We start from the raw sequence: 14,677 nt of genomic DNA on the forward strand, positions 1-14,677 counted from the left end.
ATTTGATTTAAAATACAAATAATTTGTATGTTTAAAATAAAAAATTTGTATGTTTAAAATTAAAAAGTTAAAAATATTTTGTAATTTAAATATTAATTAAAATTTTGAAAGTATTTTGTATTTTATTATATTTTATTGTATTTTAAATATTTTAGTATTGTATATAAATTTCCCAGCTCTACATACATTTTTTTACATTTCTGCAATATTGAAACTAAAGAGAATATTGCAACAACTGCAATATTGCATCACTAAAAGATTGTATAAACATTTCCGTATTTTAGATTCGTTTTTTGCGGATCAAAGCGAACATTTTGACGTTGCGGCAATCTTGCAGAGACTTCTCAGAAACATTCCTCGTTACTTTAATGGTTCCAATGTTTTAATATTATGTTCGTGCAACGTTATAAAAATCCTTTTGTGCTATCAGGATATAATGAAACTATTTTTCATTAAGTACTCTTCACTTTTATAAAGCTTCAAATATATTGCTAGCATTAGCATTACCCAAGATGTCTAATCGACGATTACAACCTCTTGAATATTGTTTAGGATCATGATTTGGATAACATTTATCAAGATCGAGGTCATTGAAAGTTATATTTCTTATTTTCATTTTTTTATTAAGTGTACAACTTTGCTTCCGCCGTTTTCCTATAGATTGCTTTAGCGGTAAGTGGTGGTCGAAATAAATAGATCATAGACATCATACAATAAACTTGGACATTTGTCAACGTAACTCCATAGAAACATTAGTCGATTTGTGTCTGCATCATAAAGTTATTCTCGATTGAAAATGTCAGTTTACGAGCCAAATTCTCGTCATTTGCGGGAGGTTTTAATTTTTTGCTTCAATATGAAGAAATCTGCGGTTGAGGCTCATCGAATGCTCTCAAATACTTATGGTGAGGCCGCTATTAGTGAAAGAACGTGTCGTGAGTTTCAACGCTTCAAGAACAGTGATTTTGACGTCCAAGATCATGCTCTGTATTTGGTGGGATCAGTTCAGCGTAGTGTATTATGAACTGTTAAAACCGACTGAAATCACAGGCGATCGGTATCGAACGCAATTGATGCGTTTGAGCCGAGCATTGAAAGACAAACGGCCGCAATACAACGAGAGACACGTTTGCAGCATGACAATGCTCGACCCCATGTTGCGAAAGTGATCAAGACATACTTGGAAATGTTGAAATGGGAAGTCCTACCCCACCCGCCATATTCTCCAGATGTTGCTCCCTCTGACTATCACTTGTTTTGATCAATGGCACACGCCTGGCTGACCAGCATTTCCGGTCTTATGAAGAAATAAAAAATTGGATCGATTCGTGGATAGCCTCAAAAGATGACCATTTTTTTCGACGCGTGATTCGTACGCTACCCGAAAGATGGGAGAAAGTAGTGGCCAGCGATGGACAATACTTTGAATCATAAATGTATAACCAGTTTTTTACAATAAAGCCTCGAATTTCGGAAAAAAAACGGCGGAAGCAAAGTACACCTAATATATAGAAATCTAATTTTTTTTAGTACAAAAAAGAAAATAAGAAGAACAACCTCCAATGACCTTGATTTTGACAAATGTTATCCAGATCATAATCTTGAACAACATTTAAGAAGTTTTAGCCGTCAATTGGACACCTTGGATAATGCTAATGCCGGCGGTACTATAATTTGCAAGCTTTACAACTCGAAAAATATTTAATGAAAATGAATTTAATTATAGTGTTTTGGAAAACTCTCGAGGTAAGCTATAAGAATATGCAATGATATGGAATTTCATTTAAGAAATTGATAATGACCTTTATGTGATCTTCAAACAATTTTCCAAAGTCAAATAAATAATACCATCTTATGTCTCCCTCTAATCCATATAACTTTTGTCTGAAATATTTTTCTCTAAAATGCACTATTCAAGAAATATTTTAGTGCGTCAATTAAAATGATATATCCTATATACATTTTATAATTTATTATTTTATATTTAAATATTATTCAGGAATCATTTCTGTGATTATATACTTTAGTATTTTTATTCTATAGAGTCACCAAAATCCGGACAAATCGAACAATTTCTTTAAATAAAATGTTTTTAATGAAAAATTAAATATTACAAAAAATCCTTCTACATGGCACTTGGGGAATCCCTGTAAAGCACAATTTGATGTATCCTCCATTAGCTTGAATGACCTCTATTCTCTGAAGCGTTCGCACACTGTAATGTAACGATTGTCCGATGAATATTGCCTCAATAGCGATCCTTAATGACATCACATTGGAATGACTTGTTTGTGACCTTTTCAAGGTTTCTATGCTCCATACGTAGTAGATCCAAGGGATTTAAATCTGAGTTATTGGAAAGCCAGATCTTGGATCAAAATATATCGACATTGTCTAAGAATTTTTATCAATTTTGAATCAAATGACTCGTATGAAGCCATCCTGCTGAAAAACATATGGCCTTCCGTCATAGTTTCCATCCACGGCTTCACTATATCCATTTCAAAGTAATGATAAGAGGACTTGACCCAGCTGCTGATCCTATTGCCATCGTCGATGATTTAAAGACAAATGGCTTTAAAATTATATTAGCAGTAAATATCCAGAATGAGTACAAAAAAGATTTAACTAATGAAAAAAAGACGATTAAAACTCAAATTAAATTCAGATTTTTCTTGCCCATATTCGAAAACTCGGAGTCAATTGATAAGATAAATAATATTAGGGCTATTGTCTTTTCAGTCATCAAAATTGAAGCAATTTCTAAAAATACAAATAGAATTGTTCATTATAAAAATTGTCAAGGCTATAACTATGTTCGTAGTAGCTGTCATAAAAGAGTCTATTGTGTTAAATGTGCTGGGGAACACTTCTCAAGATATGCTTCATATCTTGACTAACCTAACCCAAAGATTCCAAACTTACTTGTACCAATTGTAAGGAGGCCCACACTGCTAACTACAGAGGATGTAAAGGAATTGCATTGCGAAAGAACTGTAAAAACTTAAAAATGAAACCAATGGAAAAAGGTTAATATTTAATCTAAACGAATAGTGAGAGAAAGACAATCTGAACTGAGGAAGGACTGACAGTAATCAAGTCACTCTGATAAAAAAAAGATAGAGATACTTATACTGATTATGTTGAACAGAATCTTAAGATCTATCCAACAACTATTTCTTTAATTGAAAAGGAAATTGCTTTGATTGAAAAATAATTGGAACTCTGGAAAATCTTATTAGTCGCCTAGATCAGCATAATTAACAAAATGAAATTTGACACGATAGATAGTTAACTAGACAAAAGAAGAAAAAAATGATGGGTTTAATTAGAATAGCAATACTTGGAATACAAACGGCCTGCGTCAACATAAAAACAAATTAGAGGTCTTTCTGGAAATATAAAAAATTGACACATATCTAATCTCTAAAACTTTTATCAGGGAACTTCATTCATTTTATCAGGGAACTTCAATCTACATGAATTCAAGATTTATCATATTATTCATCTAACAAAGCTAGAGGAGGAGCTGCTCTTTTAATTCGAACAAACATTAATCATGAAGAACCTAAAACGTAGTCTTTGTAAAATATCCAAGCCTGCACTGTAAATATTCAATGTAAAAGACATAAATCATCAATATCACATCTATTGCATCAATACACACCCATGGCAGCAGATTTATTTCAACCAAGGGTAAAGCACTATTTTATGCAGGAAAATCATTAAAGTGTAAGTTTCTTTCCAGTGGCAGTCCTACTTACTGATTTAAACATCCCGATGTGATTGATTTCTTCTTCTACTAGAGGTTTATTATTATATTGAGGTTGAGATATATGTCTTGATATCAGCTCCGATCACTTTCTAGTTGTTTCGATTTTCAGCGATACTTTTATATTTAAGACTTCGTCATCATTTATTAAAATTGACTGGAATGGTTACTCGGACTATCTTGAAGAAAGAATCACGCTTAATATTCAAACACATAATCAATTGAAAAAAAAAGAACTGTTTACTGGCAAGTAGAATTAATTTCATTATTATGGTAGTAAAGACTAATGTTTCTTTTTAAGAATAAAACGTATTGTGTTTGAAATTATTGGATATTTTTAAAAGAAACAACTATGACATTTCTGAAATGTCAAATAAGTTTATTGTCACCTCCTTATACGAAAAATATATTGTAAAACGATCTTTATTGACTAACTCAATTGTCCAATAACTCGAAAAAAAAAAAAAAAAAGATAAAATGTTTCAGATAAATGTTATTCAATTACTAGGAGACAAAAAGATAATGATTTTGTTTGATCTTAAAAAGATAGTCTTACGATCAAATCAAGGTTCAAATCTAAATTCAAGATCTAAAATCTAAAATTTTTTAAATGAATTTTTTTTTAGTAAAGTTATATTTCTTTTAATACGATTCTTCTAATTATTCTGTATATGAAAGTATAAAGATACCAAAAAAACTAGGAGAGAGACATTATATTTTATTTTGATAAATATTGCAATAAAATATTATTAAATATATCTTATAAACTTTAATTTTTTGGTAAATATATTCTAATACTTTTATGAACGGAATAAAGAGATAAATTAATTGATATAAAAAAAGTACGTAATTGCTTTAAAAAAGATATGTAGACCAAATGAATAATTTTTTTAATTAGCAATTATATATATTTTTTATATTAGCAGTTATAGCTCGAAAATAACGAATTTTTTCGTCTCTACATAGCTTCTTATAAGATTTTTTACTATACAAAGAAATAAATGAACTGTTTCCCGCTCTGTCATATTTGCCTCGACTATATTAAATGAATGTTCGGTATGCAATGGAGCAAGATATTATTCCAATTCATCGAATGAATTGACAAAAGGTTATTCCTTTAAAGGAATAATCCTTGTTCCAAGGGAAATATGAAACATCAAGCTTTTGGAAAGATCACGGAGATTGACAAACCGATCCGCAACGAGGACATTTATTATTCGAACATAAAAGATACACTGTAATTGTCGGTCAAAAATAAACTTGAATTTAACAAATAAAAAGTTTCGATTTTTTTAATCCAGAATACTTTTTCTAAAATACAAAATAATAACATAAAGCTGTTTAAAAATTGAAATTACTTACCATACTTTCTGTATAATACCTACTGATCACCAAGAGATTCAAACTGGTATAATGGTCAGAAGAAAGAAATCTTAGAAATCTTGTTTCCGCTTGTCCTAGCTTTTAATGTAATTAATAGATTAAATTTTTTAATGACTGGTCCAGCTTAGCTCATAATAGTCTCGCTCATTTGTACATAAAATTTATATATCGACAGCATTCTAGGGTTAAAGTTATTTCATGTTTTATTATCTAATATATTGCTCATAATAACAATAATTGCTCGTAATAATAAAAACTTTATATTCTTTTTAAATAAATAGCAACTCACTCGAGGATTACGCTAGACCTTTTCGTGTTTAAACCTATTATAATTGCGGTGATTAGTATTGAAATTTAATTGTCATCAATATGAGATGATTTTAAAGCAGGATTTTAAATACTTTACGTTGATGTTATTTCATTTGGATTATACTGTATTTATTCGAGTTCTAAGTAGATTTATTATCAATCTAGATATGTTTCCAGTTATACGACGAAATTTATTAATATTCGTTTAATAAAGGTGAAATAAAATCTATAAACGATATACATGTGTAGGGTTGCTCGTGTCATCGATAATTCCTGTGTTCACAAATGCGCGCGATGTAATAGCGTGAAATTTGTAGCCCGACTTCGGACATCGTCATTGATTGTCATTGGATATTACTATAGATGCTATGTAAACTGACAGATTGCAATTAGCTCATTGAACAAGTAATAAGTGGTAATCTCCTAATTTTGGTTCGTTATAGATGGTTTGATTATGCTCGCGTCCCGCTAATTTGACTGCAGGCAACCCGGGAAACTGTATTCACATTAACTGCTTTGGAGTGCAGTGATGCTGCGTGACATCATATCCTGTCTCTAAGCACAATCAAATTATCACTGCACATGTGACAAAACAGTCGATGTTCTTTCGTCGCGACAAAACGACTATTCCTGTTGGCCACTCTCTACTCCGTGTCTCAACAAGTTAACTACTTAATTAAACTAGCAGGTAAAGCACATGCTACTCACTTCTGGGTCATATATTTTTGCATGTATGCAATAGTCCCATGCAATCATACAAGTGTATCAAATCTCCTTAATCTTTAGACTGCTGGCATTTTTCATTAAAATAGTGAAATTCTTTTTCTCAAAAATTTTTCTATATAAATAACACACACATTGTGCAAAATAAAAAATGTTTATTTTCTCAAAAACAGTATATTTTGGGGGTTTTTGGTATCGCTGATTCCAATTCTGTGCATAGATTTATAAAATTTCGAGTCCTAAGCGTAATATATTAACAACATAAGTGAATATGAACGTATGGAGAGAATTCATGCAGAGAACTTTCGTTTAGCATTACCCAAAGAACGACATGGACGCAAAAAATTCGTTTTTGATTTTTCTTTATTTAGTTTTTTAAATTTATTTTTGTATTTTTTTCACTTTTTGTTTTATAACTTTTCTACTTTTTCATATATTTAAATTTTTTGTATATTTTTCAATACTTATAGTTTTTTATATATTTCGGGTAACATATATACAATTATGTTTAATATAATATTAATATTGAAAATATTACGAAAAATGATGGTATTTTAAATTACACTCAAAAGTTATAAAAGTGGCTTTCCCGGCAATCTAAAGGTTAAAGAAATAAATGAATTGCTACAATTATACTTCACCTATTTTAAGGAAACAAAAAGAATTTTTTGTATTTCAATGTTTGACTGCATTCTAACGTTAACTATCAAAGTTTTCCATTCCTGAATTATTAGCCAACATTTTATGAGATAGTACTTTTGGAATAGGCAGTAGAAGACTTATTCTGATTGTCCTAAGAACGTGAGATACGATTTCTTATATTTAATTTATAATGCTGAAGATAACTCAAAGCGGAGCCGAAACATACATTTGTTGTAATATACTATCTTTATATTATAATTATGAAATAAAGATATTATTATTTAAGATGTTATTACTTTTTATTATTATTAATTAAGATATTATTATTTAAAGGAGGTACGCATCTTTAATCGTGTTGGATTCAGATAGCCCTTGTATTAAAACTTTGATTAAAACAAAAATTTACGGAGATACTTTACTTTTTATACTTATTGTAATTAGAAAAATTGTAAAGGAAAAAATTTTACGTTAAAATTATGTATCAAACTTTCTTTAAAATGGATAAAATATTAAGTATTTGACGAGTACATTATCTTGTTCTCAAAGAGAAAAAGTCTAAAGGAATTATCTTGTGGAATTATTAGATAATTAGTAGAATAAACAAATTCGTAGAATTTAATGAAATATCTGATAAAACTTTCGCACTCTCGAATTAACCAGAGAGAGTTCTCGCTTTCATCGTTTCGACTATAATTAAAGAATGAACATTTCCAAGAATGATCTCGGTATTCACATTGATATTACCAAGGCGTAAATTTCGAATGTATGAATATTTTGAGAAATACCTAGAACTTTGTCATTATTCCCGCGCGAAATATATAAAACGGATACTATTTTTATGCGTCATTTTCCGGTATATTTAAATTGTGTGGCAAGGCCCTCTTCTTTGTTTTACCAGGCTAACGAACGACAAACTGCTGCAATAACTAAACGCAAACATTGGCATACAGCAGGTGCAATTCCACATATGTATGTTAAGATATTCAAGAGACGCAATTCGTTATGCAATTCATGATCATGTATTACGCTTCCTCTTGAAATTCAAAGAAAGTTAAACGGTATTCTATTCACTCGTTTAGTATAATATAGTTGTACCAAATCTCATCCATATTTATATCTCATTTGTTTTTTCAAAATAATAATACTTTTCATCTGTCAAAATTTACATGGAGTGATCAACGTATCGTACGCGGCACTGCGATATACAAATGCATTTGACGCAAAAGCTTTCATCATAAATATCGATCTCTCGATATTCTCATTAAAATGATTTCGATATTTCGATAAGGAACATTATCGCTATTTCACCAATTCATCATGCGCTATACCGAATGTGTAAATGTGTAATATTCGTTTATCTCTGATATCGCGCAAGGAGATGGAGAGAGAGATTATCGTGAGCCACGTTGCAAAATCGCGTATGGAATCGCAAGGCGCAAGCGGAATGAAAGAAAGCGAGAAAGTATCGTGTATTGTATGTGTAATGGGTAAGAGAAGGAAAGAATAAGAATACGCGTAAATTTTCAAAGAAGGTTTCCACGGCGGTCCCATGAGGGTAACGACTATGCACAGCGATCCCATAGAGACTGCGGGATATTTCAGAGCGGACCGGTTGTTGAATCGTGCATTTTACGATGACTTCTCATGAGTCTTACCGGCACGCCGATATCCTTTGTCAACGATACTCCTTGCTTGTGTTATTTAACATGCAGTCTATACTATCGAAGGACATGAACAATACAAAAGACGAAGAAGCACGTATACCTCGAAAAATTTTTTGTGCACTAGAAAAAATTTTTGGCGCTAAATGATAAACTTATAGCCGCGATATTTTACTTAAAATATTTTGACAATAGTCGAACTAAAGTTTTAAGTAGTTTTAATAACCAAATATAAACTAAACATTCTTCGTAGTCTTATAACCCAAACAACATCAAATTGGGATATAATTGATAACATGTTTAAGACAATTTTTATATACATAGTCTAAAAGACATTTAAAAACATTTTTAAGATGTTTTAAGTCTCGATTTTAAACACGAATGCTATTTGGATATTTAGTTATAATTAGAATAAAGCTATATGTATGTGTGTCATTAAATTATATAGTTATAATTAGTATATTAATTATTGGTCTGTCTAAAAGTTTAGGTAATAAATTAATTAATAAAATTAATAAATTAATTAATATATAGTAATAAATTTATAAATAAATTTATTTATTTACAAATTTCTAGCATATGAACTTCTTTAATAGATGTTTATTGAGCATCAAATTTAATTGTGATTTTACTACAGTAGTTCTTTTGTGTTTTAAAAGCCTGGAAAAATTTCGACGCGCAATTCAAATGGCTATAAATATATGTATTAGGGTGGTCCATTTTTCTGACTTTCAAATTTTTTTTCCGGGCACTTCTTAAGATGGTTTAAATCTCCATAAAAAAATAGTTCTGTCAAATTTCAGTTCGGACAATGGCACGACAGCTTGTTAAACATTTGAGTTCTCTTATATTGGTTACACTATCAACATTGGTTTTTAAAGCATATTTTCCAAAAAATTCAGCGTAGAGAATTTTTCTTATTTATCTTAACATATGTCTTGTTTTTCTGCATCATTTGAGACTTTATACGGCTAATTAAACAATTAGGTGAATTGTTCCTCAATTAATGATTAAAAAATAAAAATTAGTTTAATTTCAGTATATATGCCTATATGCTTATGGATGGTCCTTCTTTTCCGCTGAGACTTCGATCCAGATAAACAATCTGAGACTAAATCCAACTTTTAGTTCCAATTCTTTTACAGATTCTTTAATGATTACCGGGTTCGTTTAAATTTAATTTCGGTCCTTTTCGGTTTCGGTTTTCGGTAATTATCCATAACGGTCATCGTTTACTAAAAAAACCGACCTCGAAATTGAAAGTTGGGTATCCTCAGGCCATATTCGTAACCAGCCGAATTAATGTGTCCACAACGTATCCATAATGTAATTTCGGTCCGAGTCCCTGTTTTTGTGTCATTTGATTTTTCTCTTGAAGATCTTATCTAAACTTGTTTCAATGAATATAATATAGACAAATATGGAACATATTTAGAAAATATTTTTAATACAAATTGACATTAACTAGTTGACATTAACTAGTTGAATAAATTGGGTAAGTTCATTAGGGTGCAAAAGGCATTCTTCCAAGGGACGTAAAGAAAAATGTTGTCTATAAAATTTTACGCAATGCTTGTGACGCATTATAGAGACTGAAAGGAAACTAAAACTTTAGAGCATCAAAATCACATAAATTAGAATATCAATAATCATTCAGTGATTATAGTGCATAGAATTAATTACGAACATGATTTTGATTGAGAGAGTATTGAAGTACTTGATGAGTGTTTTTTTAATAAACGATTAATATCTGAATGCCTTTACATACATATGTAAAAGAATGAATAATTTATGAACGGATATTGAAGATTTACACCACACTTATTTACAGATTTCAAAGGATAATAATTTTTAATTTTCGATTTGTATAATGCGACTTAATTGTTTTTATTTTTGATTTGTTTTTTCTTCTTTTAATATTTATCTGATTGACCGATACGTTAGGATTGAAATTTATCAATTATGTTTTTGACGCTTTATTGTAAGCATGTTACTTGTAAGAATTGTTATTTAAATGATTTATTTCTGCAGTGATATTTAAGCAGCAATGATGCTTAATTTTATGTATCTTTTAATTTCATCCAAAGTTTTAAGACGGTTTCTTTGTATGTTGAGGTAAATCATTTTCTTTTTCTTACTTTTTCAAATTTTTTAAAATTTTTAATTCAATTTATGGACAATTTAATGTTAACAGATGTTTGCAACAACAAATCTATAAATTTATTGATTACTCAGATTAGACTTAGAAGAATTAGACTTAGACAAGAAAGGACGTATTATGTTTTGTAATTGCTGAGGAGGATTCTAAAGAAAGTCAAAACATATAATTTATGGATTTTTGAATTAATGAAATCAAAGAGTAATAAGTATGTATATTTACTTTGTATACTGATTACGCCGTACTCTCGGCCTTGGATTTTCCTATTAGTTTTGAATTTGGAGAGTCTATCGATATTACATTTTGAATTGATAGATAAATAATACATAAAATTTTAGAATAGGAATTAATAGAATAGGAATGGTGCCGACTAACAAATGAAATTCTGTCGGAAAGAATATACTTTTTTAAAATTTCATCATTGATTATTTTTACACACTTATTTTTCATAATTTATATTATAAATTACAACGATAACTAATACAAAAATATATTAATTTAGCTATGAAATCAATTTTCTAATTGCAATTTTCAAATAATGACATAGCTCAACGGGGAATAAAGCTAATTACCAATTATAGCACTATTATAACAACGGATAAGGATTAATCCTTAGTATAGTTAGTTTTGGCACCCTTAATACATACGTTTGATCATTCATGTCTTGGCTTAATTTTCACTTTTACAAGTATGTATAAATTATTAAACAATTTTTATATATATTTTGACATCTTTAGAAAGTATTTGTGCTGTTATATATTCATAACAAATTGTAGATGAATTATTGTAACTAAATATAGTTAACAAAATGAGAAAAATGCACTGTTTCATATAAAAATGTAAAATTCTGAAACAAAAATGTTTAAAGGAAAAATATGGTTCAATATCTTAAAATTGACATTTCAAACAAGAAAAAATATAGTTCAAGAATCGGTTATCTAAAAAGTTTAATTGTTGAGTAACCTGAAAATGATGTTTTTTTAATATACAATACATAAATGGCCATAAATTGAAGATATATAGTATTTACATTTTAAAACAATGGATTTTATTAGTGCTATTAAATTATGTTAAAAAAATTTATAATTTATTAGGACAATATTCTTTATAACATTACAGATACACATAAGAAGAACATAATATTACTGACAACATTTAGAACAAAGGTAAAAATTTATTGAAGACTAATATGTGTTAGTTAAATTTTTTTTTAATAATTCGCGAAATATTCTCGCAATACAACCGAGAATTAGTTTAAAATAAAAGAAAAAAAAATTTTTTTTAGTCACAGAAAATACACTTTGTACACACCTTGAGTCATTTGTGACCCAAAGATGAACTTCGGAATTATGCCAGTGCCAGTTAAAGAATACGAATTGAGGCTGGTAACGCACAAAACTTCTTTTCTAGATGCCAAACTTTTTTTTAAAAATAAAAAAGAGATCGTATTTGACAGATGCTCTTAGTATTTCAAAAAAAAGAAATGAGCAGAACACGAATGACCCAGAGATGTGTATTAAGATTAAAAATGATTTTTATTAAGAGTTGGTAACGACATTCGCAATTTTTCTGCTAAAAAAGAATCCTTTTGAAATCATTGCAGTTAGAAAATTGATTTTACAGTTAAGTTAATATATTTTCATAATACAATAGTTATCACAATTCATATAATATATAAATTATGAAAAACAATTAATTAAGGAATTTTATAAAAAAGTATTTTTTTAGACAGAATTTTATTAGTCAGCATCATATTCTGTTAATCTAAAATGTTGCAATTTTATTATTTATCTATCAATTCAAAAAGTAATGTGGATACGAATTTTCAAATTCAAAACCAATAGTAGAATTCAATAGGGCGAATGAGAGTACGGCGTGATAATCAGTACGCAAAATAATAAAGAACAGGTATTATAATTATAAAAATTAATAATTAATATCACTCTTTACATTCGTGTTACTTACAAATTAAATATAGAAACAAACTAGGTCACAAATTAAAACGTGCTATATTCGGTGTACAATGTGATAATATTTATTCTAACCATATAAATTTCACGTTTGAAACGTTGGAACATTTTGGCTTGATTTAAATCCAAAACGGATTTAACCACTAGCTATAATATAAATTATAATCCCATGAAGGGGGTGATAAATTATAATACTATGAAAGACTAATACATAATAAAAGTTAATGATCGAATGCACAATATTATATAATGAGGATCATTTCACATTCACTTACACGCATCGAGAACAACCATGAAACATAAATGAATTTCCATTTGACACAAGTTCATTTGACACAAGCGTCATTCTATGATATAGAGAGTGACAAAGATAAAAAGATACTTGTGTCGATTTGTGTCATCAAATGTCAAAAAATGATAAGCACCCATTATTAAGTCAAATTGTAAAACAATGTAATGTTATAAATACAACTAATTCTCCGATTAACGGCGAGAAAAGGCAATCAGAGCATTTAGAAATGAAAAAATAATCCCAGTCGAAAACAATATTGTTAAAGCATAATTTTAAAGTTATTACAAAATATGATTATATGCAGAATCCATATAATATTGATAGATTAAACAGCTGAATAAAAATCATGCATAATATCGTTAATTAAATCAGAGCATATGGTGTTACATTTAACTTTTTTAAAAAAAGGTAAAAAAAGCTCTAAATATACGTGCGTATACCTTTTCGTGAAAAACCATTTGGACCGATTTCACCAACGCTAATTATTTAATTGGCCGTGGAACTAACTAATTGTGTTTATGTTTGCTGTTTAGTAAAATTGATGGTTGATTATTTATGGTTGACAATTAATCGCCGATTCGGCTTAATCGAGTTAATAAAACCGACTCTTTGTATATAATACTTGTATATAATCAATTCAATTAATAATAGTTTCAATTTTTCTTCAAAGATATTCTTATTCCAACCTAAAGGTCTTCTTAATCCAATCTAAATAATGGCAACTTTAATTCTCTGTCAAAAATTATTACTCTTCGAAAAAAAATTAATGTATCAAATCAAAAATTAAAATCTAGATACTACAATCTTAACTAATCAAGTTAAATTCTTCTAATTAAATAATAAAAAAGTAAAATATAATTGTCTCTTGTTATTTACTTAACTCTAATGATATGTAATCATTTGTATAAAAGATTTGATATCAATAAAATTAGCGCCAAGTTAAATTCCATGTAATTCGAATACCAAATTATATAAATAATATTAACTTTAATGATGTGTATCATTCTTTTAAAAGATTTGATATCAAGAATTAGCGTAAAGTTAAATTCCATTTCTTCATATCCATGCAAAATTAAATAAATAATGAATATTAATCTAATAATACATATCATTTGTATAAAAGAATTGATATCAACAACTGTGGCGCCAAGTTAAATTATACTATCGAAATCAAAAGTAAAACCTAAGTGATACTATTTTTATTATTATTTACTTAATCCAAATGATACTTCTTTAATTTTTATGAAATGAAACCTAAGTATATGTATATGTTATTGATATTCCAATCCAAATGTTAAAATTAAGATTTAAATTCTCTTAAAAGAAATTATATCACAATTCATTCAAAGACTCTTCATTTACTCTTCTAACTAAAATAGTGGTTATTCAATTCTTCTTCAGAATATTATACAAAACATTATCAAAAAATTGCGTTACCTTGCTCAATTTAAGTGTTATCACAAAAAATTAAAGAGTTAACCATATAAAACGAAAAAATTTAATTTAAATAGAAAAATTTTTCATGTAAAAAAAAAAAACTTCGCGTTGCTAGATCAAGTAAGTAATTTAAAGTAATCAAAGTAATAAATCAAAGTAATAATCAAAATAATAAATTTAACCTGAACTTTACACTGAATAAGAATAAAATTTACTATTTCTCTTTCATAACATATGTCTTACAAATCTAAATTTATTTATTTTAGACTTAAACTTAATAGCATTCACAACGTTCATCATAATTTATATGATTCTATAATTTAATTGTAT

The 14,677-nt window shown here is 28.4% G+C and overlaps 1 long non-coding RNA gene across 1 annotated transcript in view; it reads left to right on the forward strand.

Moving 5' to 3' along the window:
• LOC108691870 overlaps window positions 1-14,677 on the forward strand; it is a 30,442-nt gene that overhangs the window by 13,843 nt on the left and 1,922 nt on the right. The window contains exon 2 of the long non-coding RNA XR_001931941.1: window positions 5,908-6,152. This is a non-coding gene — a long non-coding RNA (uncharacterized LOC108691870). The remainder of the gene's footprint in view (window positions 1-5,907; window positions 6,153-14,677) is intronic.

This window comes from Atta colombica, unplaced genomic scaffold (assembly GCF_001594045.1).
Source record: "Atta colombica isolate Treedump-2 unplaced genomic scaffold, Acol1.0 scaffold54, whole genome shotgun sequence".
Taxonomy (NCBI): Eukaryota; Metazoa; Arthropoda; class Insecta; order Hymenoptera; family Formicidae; genus Atta; species Atta colombica.